This window comes from Engystomops pustulosus, chromosome 11 (assembly GCF_040894005.1).
Source record: "Engystomops pustulosus chromosome 11, aEngPut4.maternal, whole genome shotgun sequence".
In the NCBI taxonomy this organism is placed as follows: domain Eukaryota; kingdom Metazoa; phylum Chordata; class Amphibia; order Anura; family Leptodactylidae; genus Engystomops; species Engystomops pustulosus.
In genome coordinates this window covers 34,297,709-34,320,127 of record NC_092421.1, presented here as the reverse complement: position 1 = coordinate 34,320,127, position 22,419 = coordinate 34,297,709, and the positions used below count along the sequence as shown (strand labels likewise).

The following is a 22,419-nucleotide window of genomic DNA, read 5'->3' as shown; positions in this document are numbered from 1 at the left end:
ACTTAATTTGTCCCTCTTACATCTTCTCCCCTTTGCTTTATTTGTTATGTGTTGGGCTCATCCTATCACGCTCCTTTTTCTAGTCATGTGGCTCTAGGGCTGTCTGTTTGAACATGTGAGCCCTTCCTGTTATAAATTCCGGCATACCTCCAGTGTTCATTATAGGTATGAGTAAGGACCGTGACAGCATGGTCTGAGACACGTAACCTTTTATTTGTTTGTGTACACATTATGCAATGTTTTTTCCTGCATCTTTATGTATATTTTAATGGATCTTTAATAAAGAGAATTTTTTTTACTGCAACTCATCTCATGCTGGTGCCAGAGGATTTCTTCTTTTCTCTATGCATAGCTGCTATAATACTGCCCCTATGTACAAGAATATGACTACTATATTACTGCCTCCTATGTACAGGAATAAAACTACTATAATACTGCCCCCTATGTACAGGAATATAACTACTATAATATTGCCCCCTACGTACAAGAATATGACTACTATAATACTGCCCCCTATGTACAGGAATATAACTACTATAATACTGCCCCCTATGTACAAGAATATGACTACTATATTACTGCCTCCTATGTACAGGAATATAACTACTATAATACTGCCCCCTATGTACAAGAATATAACTACTATAATACTGCCCCCTATGTACAAGAATATAACTACTGCTGTATGTGATTGAGAAGCCAGAGGGTCATATGGTGATTACATCATCACGGGTTCTTTAGCCGGCAGGCTGTAGGAGTTGTATTTCTGTATAGATTGTGACAGGACCAGGGGAAAAGTGTTATATGGTGTGTATTTTTCCCCTTCATTTCTGTCCTACACGTTCTAGGAAGCCAAAACCTGGTCTGGAGGACCTGGCTGCTGCAGCTTGGAGTGTTGGGCTTGGTCCCTACTCTGCTCAGCCACTCCAAGTAATTGAAGTTATTGGGATTAATCGCCAGCAACTCGGAGATGTTGCTTTTAAAGTCAGAAGCTGCACAAGAGGAGTCTCTCTCTCTCTCTGCTCCTGGGAAACCGTATGTGAGTTGCCAATTGCTGTAGGCTGGGGTTGGGAAGCTGTACAGTAGGTAGTTTCTTGGTAGAGAGGAAACTACTGGATTGTATAGTTAGTGGCCAGACGGCCTAGGATTTTATACCTGAATTGTTTTTGTTTTGCCATTTTAAAGAAGTTAATAAAACTGGTTGCGGCCAGTTGCATCCAACTTGTCTGGAGTGGACTGTGACTGTGATGTGCCAAAAAGTGCTTGGCGGTCCCAGAGCTAATCCTGTTACATGATATACAGCTGCTATTGTGAACCCTGCAGCGAGACATTGAATGATGTCATTCAAGTTCCTGCAGCAACTAGTGTGTGCATAATACACACTTGTTTTATTGCCTTTTTGCCACGAATCACGGCAAAAAGGCAATACAATTGTGGCTCCAATGGATTTAGGCGACTTCTGTAGTTTAGTCGTTCTACCACCGCCAGTGTGCAAAGCGGACCATCTATAACTAGATGTCATCTGTAAGTTGAGTGTCCTTAAGTCGGGAACTGGTGGTACCTCCATTTTAAGGTATTTTGCTATTTTCTGTGAAAGGGAAGCACTGATGGGCAAAAAGATGTTCTGAAAGAATACCAGAAAGTTTATAGTTTATCAGTCAGGTAAAAGCGACCTTCAGTCTGTGAACTTCTTGGGGAAAGTTTCACCATCCGTGACAGATTTGACTATAAATCACTGCTATTAATGTGCACAGACCCAAGGTCTCGTCATTTTGCATGCTGCACAGACACCAGTGGTTTGAATGAACTGTAGTTGATCATCTGTCATTTGGAAATCATGAGGGAAAATTTTTTTGTCCAAATCTGGCTCAATAAATAGTAACAGGAACACAGATCCCATCATAATATATGATGAAGTGTGACAAGAAAATTGGCACTATTATAACGTTTTTCTTTACAGAGATATAAATCTGGTGTGAATCATAACATTTTGCTTTTTTGGTACGTAAATTCTGCTTAATAAGTGGTTGGTTACTACATCAGTCATTAATTCTCCTTTGTTTTAGTAGTGTGTATTGTCAACACTGATGCACTGTACAAGGCTTGTTTCAAATGGGGTTCTTATCCTGTGAATTAGTAGTGAGCAGACGAGAACTGCTCTGCTGGCATCCATGCTGCACAATTCAGGCTTGGGCCCCCTCTGGTTCTACTCTGGCACTTATCGCAAGTGTTAACTGTTTAAATGCTGCTGGTTAAGCTGCCATCTGCATTTAAATTGAGGTGGCCAGTGAGGGCCCATTTTTGCAGAATCCGTGCTTCCCGATGAAAACGAGCTGTGATCTAACTCGATCACTGCCAAACTAAACGGCCATTCCCTTATTAAAAATTTGAAAAGGGTCGGGTCCTTGGTGACCCAAAACACTTTTAGGACTTTTTATAACCTTATTTATTAGATTTTTTTTAGTTTTCTCTTATGTTTACTCTCATTCAATTGGTTACTTTGGGAGCAAAATCCATCAATCTGTCCTTTCCAACTCCTCTAGATATTTAGCCCCCCACTTATGTGCCCCAAATATGGTTTTATATGTTTTTTTATGTCTACCAGCCCTTTTAAGGAGACTGGATTTTTTTGAGCCTTGGAGCTGCTTATGTTTCTACGCGTTGCTGAGGTCAACCCATCTCAGTACAAGTGATTACCAGGTAAGCCTTAAAGGGAACCTACCACCACAAATCTACCTATAAAGGTAGATCGGGTGGTAGGTGGATCAATGGGACGTGAGGATAGCCCTTTTAAGGGCTAATCCTCACGTCCCCGCACTTTTTTAATAACTTTTTTTTTACTTTTATGCCATGTAACCTCAGATGCGGCTACTCCACGCCCCAGTAGCCGCATAAGAAAATTAGCATAAAAGTCAAATAAAAGTTACTAAAAAAAGTGCGGGGATGTGAGGATTAGCCCTTAAAAGGGCTATCCTCACGTCCCATTGATCCACCTACCACCCAATCTACCTTTATAGGTAGATTTGTGGTGGTAGGTTCCCTTTAACCTTGCTTACTTAAGAATCCATCTCCATCTACCAAATGTCATTACCAGAAGCGCCGTCCTCTGTCTGTGTTCTCTCTGGAAAGCGAGGATCCTCCACAAATTGGCACCATTGGTATGTTAGTACCAGCTTACACATGCCACATAAATTTATATTCCACAGGTGGCAATTAAAGAATTAACACATAACAAAAGACCAGGACCCACATAGATTTTTCAATTTTGGTTTGAACCTGAAATTTAATGGGTCACCTCATCACTACAATTAATTCAGCCTCAAGAGGCTTCAGCCTCTTAGCATATCCAGCTCTCAGCCGTATAGATGAAGGATTCTATAACAGGCACGGTCTGGCGTAGAATAGCGCTGTAACCTGCACCAGGAACTGTGCTTATCCTCTGAAACTAATTTTTGGCTGTGCTTGAGGAATTGTGACTTTTTCAAAACTTTGGTAAATCTACCCCACAGTTTGCTGAAGGTCAAGATAACAATTTGTGGAAATTGCCCATAGACTGGTTAGTGCACCACCAAATCCAAATTATATTATATTCTTTCCTTAGATAAACTTTTTTTTTTTACCTTTTTTTGAGACCTTGATTTTCTTTAGATTGGACCAAGATCCCTACAGAGAATTCTTAAGTACTTATAGTGGCAGCCATCAGCTCTCTGAATAGGTGCACTGATTGGTGATCTCCTATTGTTAGAGAAGAGTTTTCATCTCAAAAGTTGAAAGGTCCTCTTGACATTACATGGCCTCTTAAAGTCACGTTGTCTAGTGTTTCCAGCCATTCGTTTTACCATATGGAATTTGGAGAAGAGAGTGGTGATAAGCATCTTTAGACACAGATAATAAAAGAAAATAAACAGTCCTGCATAGTATTTAAATCACGGAAGACTGGACAAAAGATGAGGTTGCAAAGTTCAATATTCCAGACGTTACATACTTCTACCATAATGCCTTGTGCATCTGAAAGCCTGTGGCCACATTTTACTAATAGCTAAAGAGCGTAAAATTTAATGCTGCAATTTATGCATACAATTTTCCATTTCAAACCATGTCCCTACGGTTATGCAGCACATTTTGGCCCTGATATGTGTCAAAAAACTGTAGCAATTGACAAAGCATTTAGAGGTAAACACATTAGTAGATTGTGCACAGTTTTTCTGAATCGCAAACTTTACTTTCCATTACTTTCCTTGGAATATTTTTTTTCAAAAGCATCTGTAGCCCAAAACCAGAATAAAGATTGCCTTTGCAAAGCTTTAGAGGCCATCTACCACCATATGGTATGCAAATTAGTCTGAGGAGCTCCAGGCTCCATAGCTTTTAATGGAACATGGAGCACCTCAGGCTCATTTGCATAAAGTCTTTCATCCTGGTGGTAGATCTTCTTTAAGATATAAGTACTAAACAGTACATAAGAAAAAAATATCTTGTATGTTGCACTAGAATGGGCATGTAGTTAGTTGGATCCCCATTTATCATGGCTTGAAATCTGGTGTACAAGTCCTGAAATAGGCACAATTCCCCCCTTAACACCACCTCCACACCAAGTGGGTATGGAGGAGTGCGATTGGTGGTGGATCGTTCAGGCGCAGGCTACGATGTAATTCTTCACCAGGTCAGACCTTCCATAGAAGCTGCCCACTGAGATGTATAAGAAGGTCCGGATAGGTCCGGAGGTCATGGGTACTATTGCCAGTATTTGGTAAATTTTCCCCTTTATGATAACCATTTGTAGGTTAAATACTTTTACAATTTGTATATAGTAGTATTTTTTAGTCCTCTGCTATTCTGTTTCTATCACAGTCAGGTTTTGATATTTATTAAAGTTGTTAGTTATAGTAACTCTTCTCTTCCATCTCAGCTATGTTCTGCCTGCGCAGATCTGTTCTTGTGCTGCCTTATCTTCAAGTGTACATGAGCCCGAAAGACATTACATCTCTCCTTTACACTACAGCTGTGAATGTCTGAAGAATACATATCTGAGGGAAAAGCTGAAAGACTGCAGGGGTTTTCTGTAGCAGCGCTTAGATTACTGCAGGAGTTGTCAGAAAGAGAAAGTTAAGCTAAATCCATATGGAGTGTGATTATTCCACTCCGCACCTGGAGGTTTAATTGAAACATTTAAGTAGAGCCACATGTAGGGAAGACGGGCTAGATGAGTACATGCCGCTAGTAACACATCATCATAAGCTATTTCAGTTATGTTTAACCCTTCTGTTAATATTTGTTGGTTTTTGAGTACATAAGTTAAGTATTTTATATGTCTAAAAGTAACTCTAACATTTATAAAGAATGAACACCACATGACCTGGACATATTGCTAGGGTAGATGGCAAACAGCCAATATGGCATTTCAATACCCCATGAAACTAACCATGGCATTGATTGGCCAGGCATGTCCCTTTGGCCTATCACAGCCACTGTCGGTAGCTATGGGAGTTAATATGCCAGATTGGCTGTTCCTGACAGGAAAGTTCCGGTCCACTCAACTCCAAGCGTGACTTTTTAGTGAATCCTACTGGATAGAAGTAAAACATGTATAAAAATCACCTGTATACTTTTGGTTGCTTCCTGTTCACACTGACCAACGTAACAAGTTATTTATAATGTACAGTAAAAGCTGTAAAACAAGAAAATGGCATAACTGCATCAATTTTCTGAATTTCGCCGTACACAGAATACTAAATGGTGAAAAATGGAGTGCAATGTATCCCACATGAAAAAGTCCTTATGTGTCTATATAAATGTTAGCTTTTTTTTTTTTTTTTTAAAGTTATGTCTTTTGACAGACTGGGAGTGAAAACTAATGCAAAAATGGAAAAGGGCCTATGGTGTAAAAGGGTTAACATACTCAATTCACATTTTGAGAAATTATTTGGAATAAAAAATGCAATGTCACATCACATTGAAAAGTGTCAGCATCCCTGACGATCTAGGATATTGAAAAGATTAATTTTCCTGGTGGTCTAAAGCTAGGGAGAGGGGACCATCGGAATCCCTGATAGTCTAGTCTAATGAAAGACCAAACATTAATATATGCTGACCATATATTTTGTTTAAGGTATGGTTAAGGTAGAGCCTACGTAAATCTGGGGTCCAGTAATTACTTACTCCCTGGGCTCCAGCATTGTCCAATGGTAAAAGCACTTGATCAGTGTCACGGAGAGGACGCCGCCGCCTCGTCACTTGACGTGGGGTGCAACTGTATGGGTTAATTTAGCCTACTCAAACTTGCGCTCACCTTTCACTCAGGACACCAATTGAGCATAAATCACACCTCATACAGCTCCAGCACCAGACCCGCTGCCACCACTTATCGCATTTATATTGGGACCCAGGGCCGGCTCCAGGATTCAGTGGGCCCCTGGGCGACAGAGCCTCAGTGGGCCCCTTAGCAGTAAACTCATGTGGCGGCATTGAAAAAATATAGAATTTAATTAATTAACCTCTTAACCGCTTTACACCGTACATGTACACATTGTAACGAATCCTATGTAAAAATGGCATAGACTGCAATATAGTAGTATTGCAGTATATGGCAGGAGCGATCAGGCCATCTAGGGTTAAATTACCCTAGAGGGTCTAAAAAAACTAAATTCAATAAGATTCATCCCTCTTTCCCTACAACTGATATACAATTAAATAAACAGTAAAAATTAAAAAAACAGGCATCACAGCTTCTCAAACTGCCTGATCAAAATATAAAAATGGTTATTCCTGACGGTGAACCCCATAATGGAAGATAGTGCCTAATTAGCTAAAACACCACCTTTACACCATTTTACATCACATAAATTTATTTTATAAAAAGTAATCAAAAAGTTGCGGTCCTCAAAATGGTAGCAATGAAAACGTCAGCTCATCTCACAAAAAATTATACCACACACAGCTCCTACACCATAGTATGAAAAAGTTTTCATTTTTCGAAAATGTATTAAAATGCAACAAAACCTATATGGAAAAAACAGCCCACAATAAAGTCACACAAATGTGTTTTTTCTCCAATCTCCCCACATTTGGAATGTTTTCCAGCTTCCCAGTACACGGCAGGAATAATAAACAGCGTCACTGAGAAGTAAAGTTTGTTATGCAGAATAAAGCTCTCACACGGCTCTGTACACAGGAAAATGAAAACCTTAAAGATTTTAGAAGGTGTGAAGCGAAAAATGAATGTAAAAACACTTCATCCTTAATGGGTTAATATACAGCCCATCAATTTAATATACAGCCCCTCAATGTAATATACAGCCCCTCAAATTAATATACAGCTCCTCAATTTAATATACAGCTCCTCAATTTAATATACAGCCCCTCAAATTAATATACAGCCCCTCAATTTAATATACAGCCCCTCAAATTAATATACAGCTCCTCAATTTAATATACAGCCCCTCAATGTAATATACAGCTCCTTTTACCTGTTACAGCCAGGCTCTATTAGTTAGGCACCATATAGTGGGCAGTAGAAAAATAATAAACGTTATCTCACCTCATGCAGGTCCAGGACTCCATCCCGCGCTCCTCTTCTCTTCTCCTCTTCACCTCTTCAGCGGCCGCGATCCTCAGGGCAGCGTCTTCTGTGCAGCAGCAGGGACGCTGGCGGCGTGAGGTCATGACGTCGCTGGCCAGCGTCCTGCACAGAGACGCTCTGCCTGTCACTTGATGAGTCCTCCGAGGGTCCCGCTTGCGGCGCTGCCTCCGTCACCCGCGCCAGCACTCCGGCTCTCAATTACATTGGCGGCACAGGGAAGCCGATGTAATTGAGTTATGTGATCGGGCCAGCGTGTGCCGTGGGCCCCTCTGGAAGCTCTGGGGCCCCGGCACTTGCCCAGGTAAGCCGGGTGCTGGCGCCGGCCATGTTGGGACCAATAAGTATCCCACTCTACATCCACTCTTGCTCTCAAGCAGTCACCTTGTCACACCAATAGACATGCACACTCAGCTCTCTAGCAGTCACACAGCTAACCACACTTTACAAGGCTATGAGTTCGCGGAGCATACAGGGACCAAAATTAAAGTGAAAAGCTTTAATTACAAAAAGTTGTTCAGTGCATAAAAAAGATATTAAAAACAAAAAATTTACAAAGGACACACAACACGGCAAAACAGTTATAAAATAAAAAGGGAGAAAAATAACAGAAACTTACAACTTAAAGTAAATCCTGATTCCCTGGAGGTGGGAGAAATAAGGAACACACTCAGCTTGTCAAGCAGCCCCCAAAATGTGAACACCAATTCCTGGATTTCATATTGTTTTATATGATCTCTGCTTAGTTCAGGTTTCAGAACCTCCCATTCATTAATTAGTCCACAGGGTCATTCAGGATTGGGCAAAGTGTTAATGAGGGGGGAGAGTCCAGGAATATTTAAACAGTTTCTTTGTTTCCAAATCCCTAGATGCAGGGGTGGGGGTAGGTGCAGAGGAGAGGTGACCAAATGGCTTTTGAGGTCATCACAGAACATTCTGCAGGTCAGTTTATCAGGTTGTAAGGATCTCCAGGATGTTGTAAACGAAGCCTGGACGCTTCAATAGATGCCATATATTTCAACAAAGTTTGTAATTGCCCTGTAGTTAAACAAATCTTATACATCTTATACATTCACGATTAATATCTCCTTGACAATCAGAAACCAAACATGCATCAAAAGCTACAACTAAAACCAAAGGCAACCCAATGAGTTGTGGATATGTTGCAGAAATGTTAGAGGTCAATGAACCAATAAATGACTAGAAACAAATCTGGATGGAAGCAAGCTATGGATTTAAAGGATATCAACCACTACAAAAACATAACCCCCCCTGCAAATACTCACCTGTGCTCCTCTTTATCTTGACCCCGGTGCGGTCTGTCGCCAGTATTGACACGCTATGATCACCTAGAAAGCAAAGCAGGGAGCACGGGGACAAGATATCCAGTGCTCAAGGATGCTAACCTGAGAGAAGGAGGTGACATCACAAATTCAAGCCTCTTACATCATGTCACCTCCCTCGCCTATGCTCCCATGCATGTCAAGTCTAGCGACAGACAGACCCGGGATTAAGATGAAGAGGAGCGGAGGTGAGTATTTGTATGTTTTTTTATATTTTTGCAGTGGTTGATTTCCTTTAACCCCTTCCCGACGTGCGCCGTACTAGTAGCCGGGCCGAGCCCTCTCCATAGCCGGTACGTCTTTGCAGCATATTGCCTAAACTTCCTAATCTTTGTCAACTAGAATAATGTAAAGAACACATTAAATTAGTTACACACAATTAGTTAAACACATTGGGGCATGTTTACTTACCCGGTCCTGCGCGATCCACGCTGTGCGTTGTCCGACGAGAATGAACTTTGCTGCGATTCACAAAGATTATGCGCCCGATTTCATGCTTCTGTCGCTTCCTCGCTCAGGTTTGCCAGAGTTCACCTTTCTTCTTTCTGGTGCATGTAAGTGCATTGGTTGCGACACAATTTGAATATTAAATCCAGCGCTCAGTCCGAATCGGTTGGATTTGCGGGACCCTTAGTAAAGAAGCCCCATTAAGTTAGTAAATATCGGTTTATGAGTTTATAAACATAGATGTGGCTGGGGAATGGCCTTGGGGGCTAGTAGCAGCTTATAAAACAGAGCGCAGTAGTAAGGTGTGATGGTATAGAAAGTAGATACATGTAAAGGCTTATGGCCAAAATGTGATTTATTGTGTAATTAGCGGTACCCTGTAGATACAAACATCTATGATGTGCCTGACTAATTATTTCTATGTCACCATAAGACAGCTTTTCACATTAGGGGCTATATTTACTCATAGCTGAAAAAATGTGATATGGATGAACACAAAATGTATAGTTCTGAAAGTGTTCATGTAAGAAGTGTGTGAGCTTTTTCAACATATATGCTATTATACGATTTATTGCTCGTATGCTAATGCTAACATATTTTGCAGGGCTGTACAAAGAATAGAATTACCTCAGACTTTGTTCCCTTTGTAGATCACAGATATTATCCTAATCTATGACATATATTTATATGCACAAGGGTCAATTGAAAGGGAACTTGTCACTAGCTGTTAAATCAATATACCAGAGATATGGGCTGCAAAAGTTTATAGATAAAGATCTAATTTTTTATTATTTCTAATTCTATGCATCTCTGTAGCATAGCCTTATGATTTTCGAGAGATGAGATTCTTATCTTTAAAATGATACCTAAAGCATGGCTACAGAGCCTGAGCCATGGGCATTTTCAGTGATGCTTAACCTCCTCAATAGTTATAGTGTTAATTGTTTTATTTATTGGTATATTTTGTTACTGCTAGGCTACTTTGGTCACACTTGCAGACAGAGTAGTACTATGTAAAACCTAAATGTGTTACTTGTCACTGTTCGTAATTTGTAAGTGTTTTTATCTATTCTGATTTTACATTTTCATTGTTTATGGACCCTGTGTGTGTGGGGTATTTTTTCATAATTCTAACAATAATCCACATATAATCTTATCACCACTATGAATGACACATGTGATATTGATTCTTTCTGGCACTGATGTAACGTTATGGCCATTTTAGCACATCCATGGTTAAATGACAGAAGTCAGAGTGCTGGATGTAACATGCCTGCATGACAGCGGCGAGACGTGTACAAGCTCTCTGTAACACGACAGCTGTGAGGTGGAGTTGGCCAAGGGAAGCCTCTGACAGGCCACACGTTGTGGATGATTTGGACAGAACACTGCTCAATGTAGCAGCACAGGAAAGATGAAGAGAGCTGACAGCTGGCATGCTGCAGGCAGCCCTATTGTTGGAGCGCAGAACATGTGACTTACACACATCCGTGCAGACCTGGGCTTGGCACACATGACTGCTCAGGGAAAACCATTGAATTTGGACATTTATTTTAAAAATGATAATTCTTATCAGATCAAAGTCAAGCAGATTTTTAATTAGGTTATTGAACAGTGTTCAATTTTTCAGCTTCGCACATGCCATGAGCACATCTGGAGTTTCTTATGAAAATAAGTTGAGCATGGTTTGGTTAATGTAGACATATAAAGTTTTGTTTTAATGATCCAATAATACAATATTTAAAGGAAATCTACCACCAGGATGAAGGGTTGTATGCAAATGAGCCTGAGGGGCTCCAGGCTCTATTAACACCTATGGAACCTTGAGCCGCTCAGGCTCATTTGCATAGAGTCCTTCATCCTGGTGGTTGATGCATTTTGAACTTAAATTGTACAATCATAAAGTTATGGTTGAAAATACTGATGCACCTTTATTAAAGCCCTTGCAACAGTTTTTGTCTGACTTTCTTTTCAGTGCAAACTACTTTAACATGCATTTACAAAGTGTCTGCAACAAATTTGTGTCGCGGCTGCACTTTTCCCGACGCAACACAAAATTCGCCACTGAAAGGGGCGTTCCGATACACAGTCGGACCATGCGCCACAGTTATCATGCAGTGACCGACAAAATTGTGTTATACATTCTGTTAAAGATGTACCAATAAAAGTTGGTGAACTCTGTTGGAGCAGTTCAGGGGGCGCCCGATTCATGAAGAACGGGCGCCACTATTCATGAATCTGGCGCCCCCTTCACATTACACAGGCAAACTACACATAGTACAGCATACACTGTTTTTGGTAAATGTGGCCCCCTGACTTAGTGTAGTTGACTCGTTACTCTATATGTAAAAAATCATAAACCAATATATGCTGGTCTGACAGATATTCAAAATATTTGTCAAAACCAATTTCAAATTCTATTGTAACAGGTCTCTCTTATTATCAATACAAACATGTAGACAATGGAGCAGTTCCCAATTTTGTTTACATTTTCTACACTTAAAGGGCTTTGCCCATTAAAGAAAATCCACAAATCTCAATCCCCTAGTGGTAATTTTTAACCTCTTTCTTTACAATTTTACTCAGTTTTATTGCTGTTTTAGATCTCACTAAGCAGACACATTATGATCCCTTTAGTGCTGTGAGATGCAGTGTGCTGACATCAGGACTTAGATTATCAGGGTACAAGGTTTATATACACTTTAATTTACCTTCTTAACGTTGTACTAGCATCTGACACATAGATGAGAGGGATCAAAGATGAGATCATGAGATCCATTACATGCATATTAGACACAATGAAACACTGTCATTACTGATACATATCTGCTTTTCCACAACACACTATCAGATCTAATTTGTCTCTTCCACCCGTTCCCCAGTATAAAGAGCTTATCTGCCTGTAGCTTGCAGCTTTTCTCTCCTCACGATTTGATGTGTTTGCCATCAGGAAGTCAGTGTCTGATCTCATCTTGAATATAAGGGTGGGGGCTACTGCAGGGAGCAGCTCAGAGTTCATGCAGTGTCAGACAGGAGAGCAATATGGTTTATCCAAACCCGATCCTGGGGCAACTGAAATTGTGTACACCAGGACTAATATAGGCAGGTCGGACTTATATCTGTGAAATGCTTTATTTTTGTTAGTAACATTGAATTAAAGAAAGTGTTATATTGTTATTCTGAGTATATATAAGAAACTTGTCTTTGATTGTAGAGTTCCTTTAAAAGGGTATTCCCATAAAGTCAAGAATGGTAAATCAGGGGCACTTACTAGAAGCTATGCTTGTGTTAATCTTTGTTATCCATGGCATCCTTTCTTATAAAATGTATTATTATTTTGCTAATAAGGCCAAAGAACAATGGGGGACGTTACCCAGCCCCTCTGTGGTGTATCTTCACAGGCTTTTATACTATACAGGAGCACTTCACCCATCAGAAGTGCCGAGAGAGCAGAGAGGACACGGACTTGCTATTGTAAAGTGTAGCAGTCTGTGAAGTAACAGTACGGAGGATCTCTGGTAACACTCCCCATATCACTAAAGTTCATAGTAATGGAGGAGTAATTTTAAAATCCTGTTCGGGTAACGAACCAGGACCCCAAGCAGTCACACCTGCAATTGGTGCCAGCTAAGTTGCCAGCTGCGGGAGCAGGCGTGTGGGCACTTACATGCTGGTCGCGCAGAACACCTCTGTTTTTAGGATTGTCATGGTCAATGACATTGGGAATGATGGTCCTCCCCAAAATGGCAGAACCCAGCACCATTGGCAGATTAGTGGTAAGAAGGTTAAATGCTGCTGGTGACTTTTCCAGCAGCACGCCTGTGATCTTTGAATGAACTTTGCAGTTCGGGTGTGCTCAACACTAGCAGAATTTTGAAACGTGTAGACAGAAAGATAGCAAATATAAGAAGATTACCACAGTTGCAGTACCTATATTTATGAGTAAGTGTTCTTTGTTTACCATGATGGTAATGATTTTGATGGTAGATTTCCTGTAAATAAATTTCCATTAACTCCAAGCTCCTAGCTGTCATTTTTAACAATAAAGTATATGTAAAATGTATGAGCACATCCCGTTTTCATGGCTTCATCTATTTACATCTGTAAAAAAAATGTTAACAAAATAAAAGCTTAAAAAAAATTAAATTGATAACTTGAATAATTAAAAATAAAATGTCATATGTAAAATTACAAACTGTTACTTAACGGGAACCTGTCATAAAGTTTTAACCATTAAACCTAATGACAGGTTCCCCATCTGCTTTTATTACAAAATCCATTGCTCATATCTTTAATAAATCAATTTTTAAAAAGCAGCTGGCACTTTGCTAACAAACTCACTGAGTCACAAGGAAGGTGTTTTCTCTTCAGCCGGACAACGTCTCCCTCGGATCCCTATTTCTTATGTATTGTTATAATAAGAATTGAATGGGAAACGGTAAGAAGACTTCTGTGGGAACCTGTCATTAGGTTTAATGGTGAAAACCTGATGACGAGTTTCCTTTAAAATAACAGAAACTTTAGGTTTATTTCAGTTATCATCTGTTATTAACTAAAAAGTTTACAGCAGAAAGCTTAAAGGAAACCTACCACTTGAAGTTTCCTTTAAAGGACACCTGTCATCAGGTCTCTGTCACTATTTCTGTCACTACTACCTGTTGGAGCAGCTCACAAGGATCCCATCCCAGCCTTTATCTAGTTATTTCATACATTAATCATTATAAAATCATCTTTTTATGTAAATGAGGCTAGTCACATGGTCAGTGAGGCAGTGATGTCACCCCTGTTCCCACTCCCCTCTCCTCCCCCTGCTAATGTCTGTGTGTAATGTATAGTAAAGCATTGCTGGTATCTGTGCTTTATCTGCTGACATGCTCACCCTCCTAATACACATGTGTGAGAGACACAGACATCAGATACACAAGTACCTGACATGTTCTGTTATAACATGTTCTGGAGCTGTTGTATCTCTCCTATAAACACACAGGCTGCAGGGGTTGTGCAGCAAGCACATGGAGCAGCCATTACACCAATATACCTCACATTATACAGGCTGTTAGTCATGTGTATAGGAGTATCTCATACACACGCAGGCTGCAGGGGGCGCCAGCACCAGGAAGCACATGGAGGAGCCATCACACCATTATACCTCACACCATTATGCAGGCACTGGGGGTGTGGCTGTGCCTCCCACTCATGAATAAGCTGATAGCTTGAATATGATAATGACTATTTGGACATCTCACAGGCCATTTGCATACAGCTTTAGGACCTCATTGCTTAAGTCACTGAGAATAGTACATTCTAATTATTTGTGTCTCAAGAAATGGTATTTTATTCACTGCATACTTTAGAGGCACTCTATGATAATGCTAAAACTTAGCTTTTATTTGATCTTTAATTATTAAAATGAGCTTACTAGGATAAAAACACACACACACGCAAACACAACACTTAAAGGGTAGGGCTAGTGTAGACATATTTGTCACGAAGGTGCATTGTTCACTACTCCCTTAATTCTCACATAACCCTCAGGGAAAATCGGTAAGTAAGGGTATGTGCTAGTATCTCATTATTCATTGCATCTAGCCATTCTCATCTCCATTGAGATCCCTGGCTTTGTAGTGTCACTACATCTGGACCCTAAATCCCGAATACTTCATAACCCTATACGTATTTCACTCAGTCATCAGTTCTTCAGGGGTTAAAGTAGGTCTATAGATTTAGTTTCAAACAAACTTATCAACATTTGGCCGCATGGTCCAAGCGTGCGCCATGTGTTTGCGTGTGTGTTTTTTTTATCCTAGTGAGCTCATTTTAATAATTAAATATTAAATAAAACCTTATTGCTTAAGTTTACAGGCATGTAGAGGGACAATGATGGGATAGGGGCAATGCTCTCTAATGGCAGTTTATGAAAATATATTTAGATTAGGGGGTTATTTTGCCTGACGGGTTCTCTTTAACAAGGTTTTGAACCAAGTCTAAGTTAAGTTTGGTCCAAAAATGTCCTCATTGCACTTGCAGGATCACAGGACCACAGCTTGAATCCCTGAACTGAATGCAGCAGGGGGAATAACTTTTTTCCATCCCCAATGCTACGGGGTCCTGATACTTTGTTTACATAATAAAATTGATAACTTGATGGTCTTCAATAGCAGATTAGTGAAGGTCTGACTCTTTGGCTTGCTGCTGACCAGTCTCTTATTTGTGTTGTTTACATTGGTCTGTGCCCTTTATTTAGGAGCTGTGCATAGTATATTATGTTTACATTCCATTCATGTTCATGGGATCAAACTGCAGTACCCTGTGATAATGTGAATAGTTACAAAGCACAAAGGTAGATGGGTATACTATTAAAGGACAAGTGGAAATAGTATACGTCTTTAGTTTTTTTCTTTTTGAATGTCCTAATTAGGATTCTTTGACATTGGCGTTGTTTTTCACATCCGTGGTTCAGTGATTTGCACGGATGCCTCACAAAGTCATTGATTTCTGTGGGTGTTTTCAGATTGGCTTGTATTTTCAGTGATCTGTTGTCCATGGAAAAACTTCGGAAACATGTACAATGTTTTTTTATTTTGATGCGGATCGTGGAAGGAAATAGAGGTCCATGGGACAGCAAAAAAAACCTGATGAGGCTGAGTATCCAGGTGTAATAATAATAACAATTCTTTATTTATATAGCACACAGATTATGCAGCTCTGCACAGAGCTTGCCAAACCGTTCCCTGTCCCCAATGGGTCTCACAATCTAATCATCTTACCAGTATGTTTTGGAGTCTGGGAGGAAACCAGAGGACCCAGAGGAAACCCACACAAACATGGAGAGAACATACAAACTCTTTGCAGATGTTGAGCCTGGTACTTGCACCCAGGTGCCCAGCGCTGCAAGGTTGTAATGCTAACCACAAAGCCACCTAGTGTGATTTTTTTCAAAGCAATGTTGAACCTTCAGGTTTTTTCTGGGGACACAGAGACAAAACAGAAGAAACATGGAGACCCAATGGAGACAAAATGCTGAAGCTGAGCACCAACACCAATGTGATAGAGCCCTAAATTAAGAATTCCTCTACAAGAATGTAATAGATATATTAGTTGGAAACATTAATTTTTTATAGTTTTTATTAATAAAGGGATAAAAGTACAGGACAGAGTCAATTGTATGGGTGATACCATACAGGATATTAGTTTTCCTTAAAAAAAATATTTTTTTTTAATACAAAATTGAAATAAATGTGACAAATAGATATGAAATTAGATTGTGTCTATGGTACTGTATTTTTGATAATTTGGCGGTTAGATCTAAAATAAAAAAAAGTGCCTAGGTTGTGCCAAGGTCAATCCCGTATTACTGCCATACACAAATGCCCGTAATATTTATTGAAAAATTTCCGATCACAGGAAGAGACATTTGAAGGCGTTTTATTCAGTTTTTCTCCTTTTGTCAAGTAATGGCAGAGCTTTTAAATGAGGGGATATCAGAGAAAATGTGGTAGAAATTCAATAAAGATTCCCGTTTATTTGTTTAAAGCACAGTGAGGCTATAAATCTTGGCATGTAGCACTTTGCATTGAGGTCAGTGATATATTATCGCCTTGCTGTCCAAAAGTAGTAGGATTTAGTTTGAAGAATTGTAGGCTGCCACTTCACATGAGGATTATTAAATACCAGTGAAACATTTAACCCCTTTTTTGTAGGTTGGTAGAAAATGTATTGGAATTCCTGCAAAGGAGGGTCCGGTCTTGGAAATACTGTAGCCAAGCTGTTAGGTTGAATTTCTGAAAGAAGTAAGCCTGCACTGTGCTTACATATTTTTTTACTATTGGATGGACAATAAAACTGCTGGTGAGCCCCTTCAAGATCCTTCAAAAAAACATATTAGGGCACATTTACTAAGAAAGTAGGAAACTGCACTAAAAGTTCTCTGCCAGTGTATAATGCTGGGTGCGCCAGATTCATTAAGAATGTACGCCAGAAATCATGAATCTGGAGCATCCCTGCACTGGCCCAACAGAGTTAACCAACTTTTTTGTGGTCCACCTTTAACATAGGGCTTGCGGCAGACTCTGCATTTTAAATCTGGCGTATGGTCCAACTCAGAACCGGAACGCCCCCTAATTTGTGTCGCATGGTGCGTAGTGCAGTTACTCAACAAAACTGTTGCATGCAGACATTTCTTAAAAACCTGTGCAGGCAGTTTACACTAGAAGAAACGTGCAAAGTCGGACAGAAAACTGGCGCAAAGCCCTTAGTAAATGTGTCACTCACCACTACCCAGTACACTGTGACTCTACATGCCCCCAACTACACTCTAGTTCTTGGTGTCTCCAGATGAGGCAAACAGCCACTCTAAATGATGATTGATTGGCCATCTCCAAACATTGGGAAGATTGGAATGAGTTGCAAACCCAGGCATTCTTTGACCATAATTGCCGAAGATCTGGGAATGGTCGCTTATCATTTTGTTAAGGAGTTCTTCAAGCTAATAATGCTACTTATTCTCTCTGTATTGACTGCTGAGTAGTGATCAGTGAAGATGGTGGCAGTCAGACCCCCAATATGTCCTGGAACACCCCTTATAAGAATACCAGTTTTTCAATTAACCAGGTCAGTACTGTCAATGCAAGTTAAGGACAGTTTTTTTTTTTTTTTTTTGCTGGCTTATCTTTCTTTATTAACTACAGAGGAGGAAGGAATGATATGTGTCCAATATGGCCACCTCAAGGAAATGATTTAAAAGTTGAAATAAATATATGTACACACATTATACGGACAAACAACAAGTCAATAAAGAGTTGACCCATTGTAGTTCATATTGTTTATTTTATGGATAGTGAGGTTCCGTTCAGTGTGACACCCAGTAATCATGAGGATGGAGATCCTGTTCACAATAATTGATGGGGCATCAGGATCCCAAGCAATAATTGAGCACAGCTTGGCACTCTCCTGAATCTCAGACTCCCATTTTCTAGACTTTTGCTAGTCTTGGTGGCCTTAAATGGCACTCTCTGTAAGGAGAATTGTTACTTCCCGACCCTAGTCACAAGCCTCTCACTCAGCCAAACCAGTTCCCTACGCTGTACTGAGGAGACCCAATCAGGTCAAAACAGTGCAGTCTACAGTTGGGAGTCTGTTCCTTCTGGAATAGATATACTGGCTTCATCATGTCATAAGGCCTCTTGTAGGTCATGCTTGATGTCAAGGGAGCTGCCTTAGAAGGTATAGGCGTGGTTTACCTTCTCCCACCCTGGAAAACTTTGCATATTTTCCCGCTAATCTCAAAAGTCTGACTCCCACAGATTGGGGCAAACAGATGGGAGGCAGGCAGTAATTTTTTCAGTCGGCTTAGGTGTAGATTATGATATTTTAGGTGTTAGATGTTGTTCAATTTACACATTTCATATCTTGTGATTCAATTAAAGGATAAATAAATGTATTTTGTCTAAACAAAGCTGTGTTGGCAAGTATTCAAAGAGATCTTGTAAAAGTGATCATAGATATTTGGTGGTTGGCTAGCATTTTTTTTCACTATTTTTTACAGAATTGCGCATTAATCCCACGATGAGGTAAAATGTGCACCCCTACATAATTTTTGTGACTGCACACACTAATGGCAAAAATAAGGACATGAAATGCAAAGTATTTGACAGCTATTAAAGTCACAATTAAAACTTTAAATTAACTTGCCATAGCCGGTTAAATGATAGATCTTTATGGATTGATAGTTTGTAATTTTTACCATTTTTAACCCATTGGAGAACAAGCTCACTTGTGTCTTATTGTTTTATATTGTAAAAAAATGATTGCTAGGTTTTGTAAAGTTGGCATGATGTCCAAAAATCAAGCCAATTATGTTCCAACGGGCATACCCTCCTGAGTGCCAAAAGATTGGTTTATACCCAAATAGATTTTGCAAGGAATCACACTGTCCTTTATGTGGGCACAACCTGCTGTACAGGGCACCCAGTAGTGTCAGGAGGACGAGGAGCATCATTTGCCATTTGAGCACAGATTTTGCTGTACCGGATTTCAGGTCTATGTCACATCTACAGAGCCCTGGAAATAGCTCAGAGACCCGAAATTGATCCCATTTTGTAAACTTAACCCGTTAAAAATGTTATCAGGGGTTATAGGGGGCATCTGTTTATTTTACATTATTACTAGATCCTGCACTACTTAACCTCTTAAAAGGATGCATGGGAGACAATCTAGGAGTTCTATTATGGGGTCCATTTTCTTGTTGATGCTAAACTCCGAGTGTACCATTATGTAGCCTTACATGGCTTATACATTACTTATAAAATCCTTTTTCATTTTTGTATTGACACTTTTAAGTGACAATATTTTTCGATGGCTATACCCTATTGTTGAATATTTTTTTTTCTCATTGGGATCCAAATAAAAGGAAGTGCAGTGGTGATAAGAGATAAAATGACTGAAAAAGGACCTGCAGGTGTTTTGAAATGTAAAGTAAATCCACTGGTGCAGAAATGTCTTTTACCTCCTCACCCATCCTTTCATGTCCATAAAATGACCGAGGGTCATAAGATCTCTAACTGTCAATGTACAATTGCCCTTTAAGGACCTTGTATTCATGAATGCTGCCATAAGGTCCTAGCAGGTCAGCTGGGCATATACCGTTACATATCCCACGGCCCACCAACTGCAGCCATTTTATAGATAGGGTTGGCTGGATAATGAGGTAAAAGAGATTTCAGAACCGGTGTAGAACTATAAATGCATATTGGTTAATTACTTTATATCCTGCCCCCCACACATAAACACAAATTAAAAAACAAGAGGTAAAGTGGCCAACCCCTTTAAGTAGTTCCGTTAAAACGTGCACACAATGAGAAACCAACACATAACTATTCCAAATAAAGTCACCTTCATGCAAAGCCAATGTAAAACTATGCAGTTTGTAAATAATAATAAAGTTGTAAAGATAGTGAATAAAAGGTACTGCAGCATGAATAGGCCACAGAGTGGCACAATGACAAGTTATAGAGATGGCAGCAACATCATGGCCACGGTGTAGGCAACTATGTGGATTTGACAGATTTCTTGATATCAACTTTAGCAACAAAAAAGAATTGTAATTTGGGGAATACAGAACCCCAAAAACTGATACCCTGGACGTTGAGAAAATCAAGCAGTACAGACACAAGCAGCTAGACACTAGAGACAGCACATACAGTGTGAAATGACGGGATTGCAAATGGCTGACTGTTTTTATAGGGCTGTGACATCACATAAGCCTGCCGGTCACTGATTGGCTTACATGTCGAGGGTCTTCCTTTCTTCTTCCCAGACCTCTCTGCCCCATGTAACTCGTGGTGCTTGCATCCATTTTGCTAATAAAGGGGAAAAATAAATTTGTTCCGCAAATCACCGTAAACCTCGAATTTGTGCCGAATAGAAGTTTTCCTGAAATTCTAAACGAATTCCACTTCGTTAGAATCGATTCGCCCTTCTCTAATTATAATGCCTAAAATATGTTTGATAACTAATCTGCAAATTGACCCCACCGTGATTCATTGGAGTGATTCCTGACAAATGGCAGCCACCCACGAAATTCCTGTCCCTTCAGAGTCTCAATGTATTTGCAGTGTGGGGCAAATAAATTGGAGAAAAAGACCAATAAATCAGAGTATTCTAATTAGACCTTCATTTGAATGTATATATATTCACCCGTAATGAGTTCATGAATATGATTAAGGCAGAACACAACCTAATTATCATATTTACAGCTTCTTAACATTGGTGGTGAAATGCTTTATTTTCATGAGCACAGTAGTAGCTGTGTATATGCAGGGTATATACTGAGGCTCAATCTTATGTAAAATTTGCAAATTACACCTGTGATATTCTTAGAATTTTTCACATTTTGTTTGCTGAATACATCTCAAGTTATTTACAGCCTTCATATTTAACTTTTCTATACAATATATACATGGAACACTCTTTTTAATGTAAGTACTGTATCCTTTACATGCTTTCAAACAACTACCCTTTTTATATGGGCGTTTACTGTAATTGTAAAGGCAATAGTCTGGCAAACTATATTACTTTTTATTCCTATCTATATTACTTTTTTGCAATGTGTATATATATATCCCATAATAGTAATGCACTGACCATATAATATGCTGTATCCTATAGGTAGAATGATTCCTAACTTATATTCAGCCCCTGCACCCATTATGGTTACACAACATTGAGTGACATCATTCGAAGACCCCCGATTAGTACAGTTGTTTCTTTCCAAACCACAGAAACATCAAACTTGAGTTTTCTAATAAAGAAGCTGGGTTTCTTTTTGAGTTGGCGTCCTGGAAGGTTCTGCATGACCAGAACCTATTGATATTGGCGGCAATGCCGCTAATCCGGCAAATAAACACCCCTACCTGCTAGTCATGGCCGTGATTGGCCAAGTTCTAAAATGAATTATACAGCCCATACACAGTCCTGATCTTGGATACATTTAGTCTGTCCAGGAGTACATGAAGGATTTGAACAAGCCTACATCAACAGAAAATCTCTGGTAATTCTCCACAAAAGATAAAGGGATATGGCACACACTATATTCAAGTTTCTTTAAAAAAAAAAAAAAAAAACCTAAATTATTTCAGTGCACACCACAACATAATTTGGAGGCTAAAATAACTTTTTTCAAATGGTCCAGCACAGTGACGTGGATCCTCAAGAAGCACGATCACTGTACGTATCTGTTCATTGCCCCCAAGCCTTTTTTTTAGCACTCCTTTCAGTTTTCTTTCTTGTTTTCTCCTTGCTATCAGTGGGTGTTTCCCCTGATCCTTGTTCTGACACTAGGAGGAACCATCAGAGCTCATCTAAACAACAGGACAGGGAAAGTGATTGTACTATATGAAGATCTACCTCACTGAGATGGACCTGGATGTGACTGGAGAATAGAAGAGCTGGAAGAGTAAATTCCACCTGAAAAAGCATCAGTTGTTGGTGTATTATAATTTGAATGAAATATATTTTTATAAAGTATACTATCAAAAAATACTCTTAAATGTTTGA

The 22,419-nt window shown here is 39.6% G+C and overlaps 1 protein-coding gene across 4 annotated transcripts in view; it reads left to right on the top strand.

The window, feature by feature from the left end:
* The window catches only part of CDH23 (cadherin related 23), a 708,444-nt gene that overhangs the window by 152,202 nt on the left and 533,823 nt on the right, over nucleotides 1-22,419 (top strand). The gene's annotated exons all lie outside the window — the stretch shown is intronic.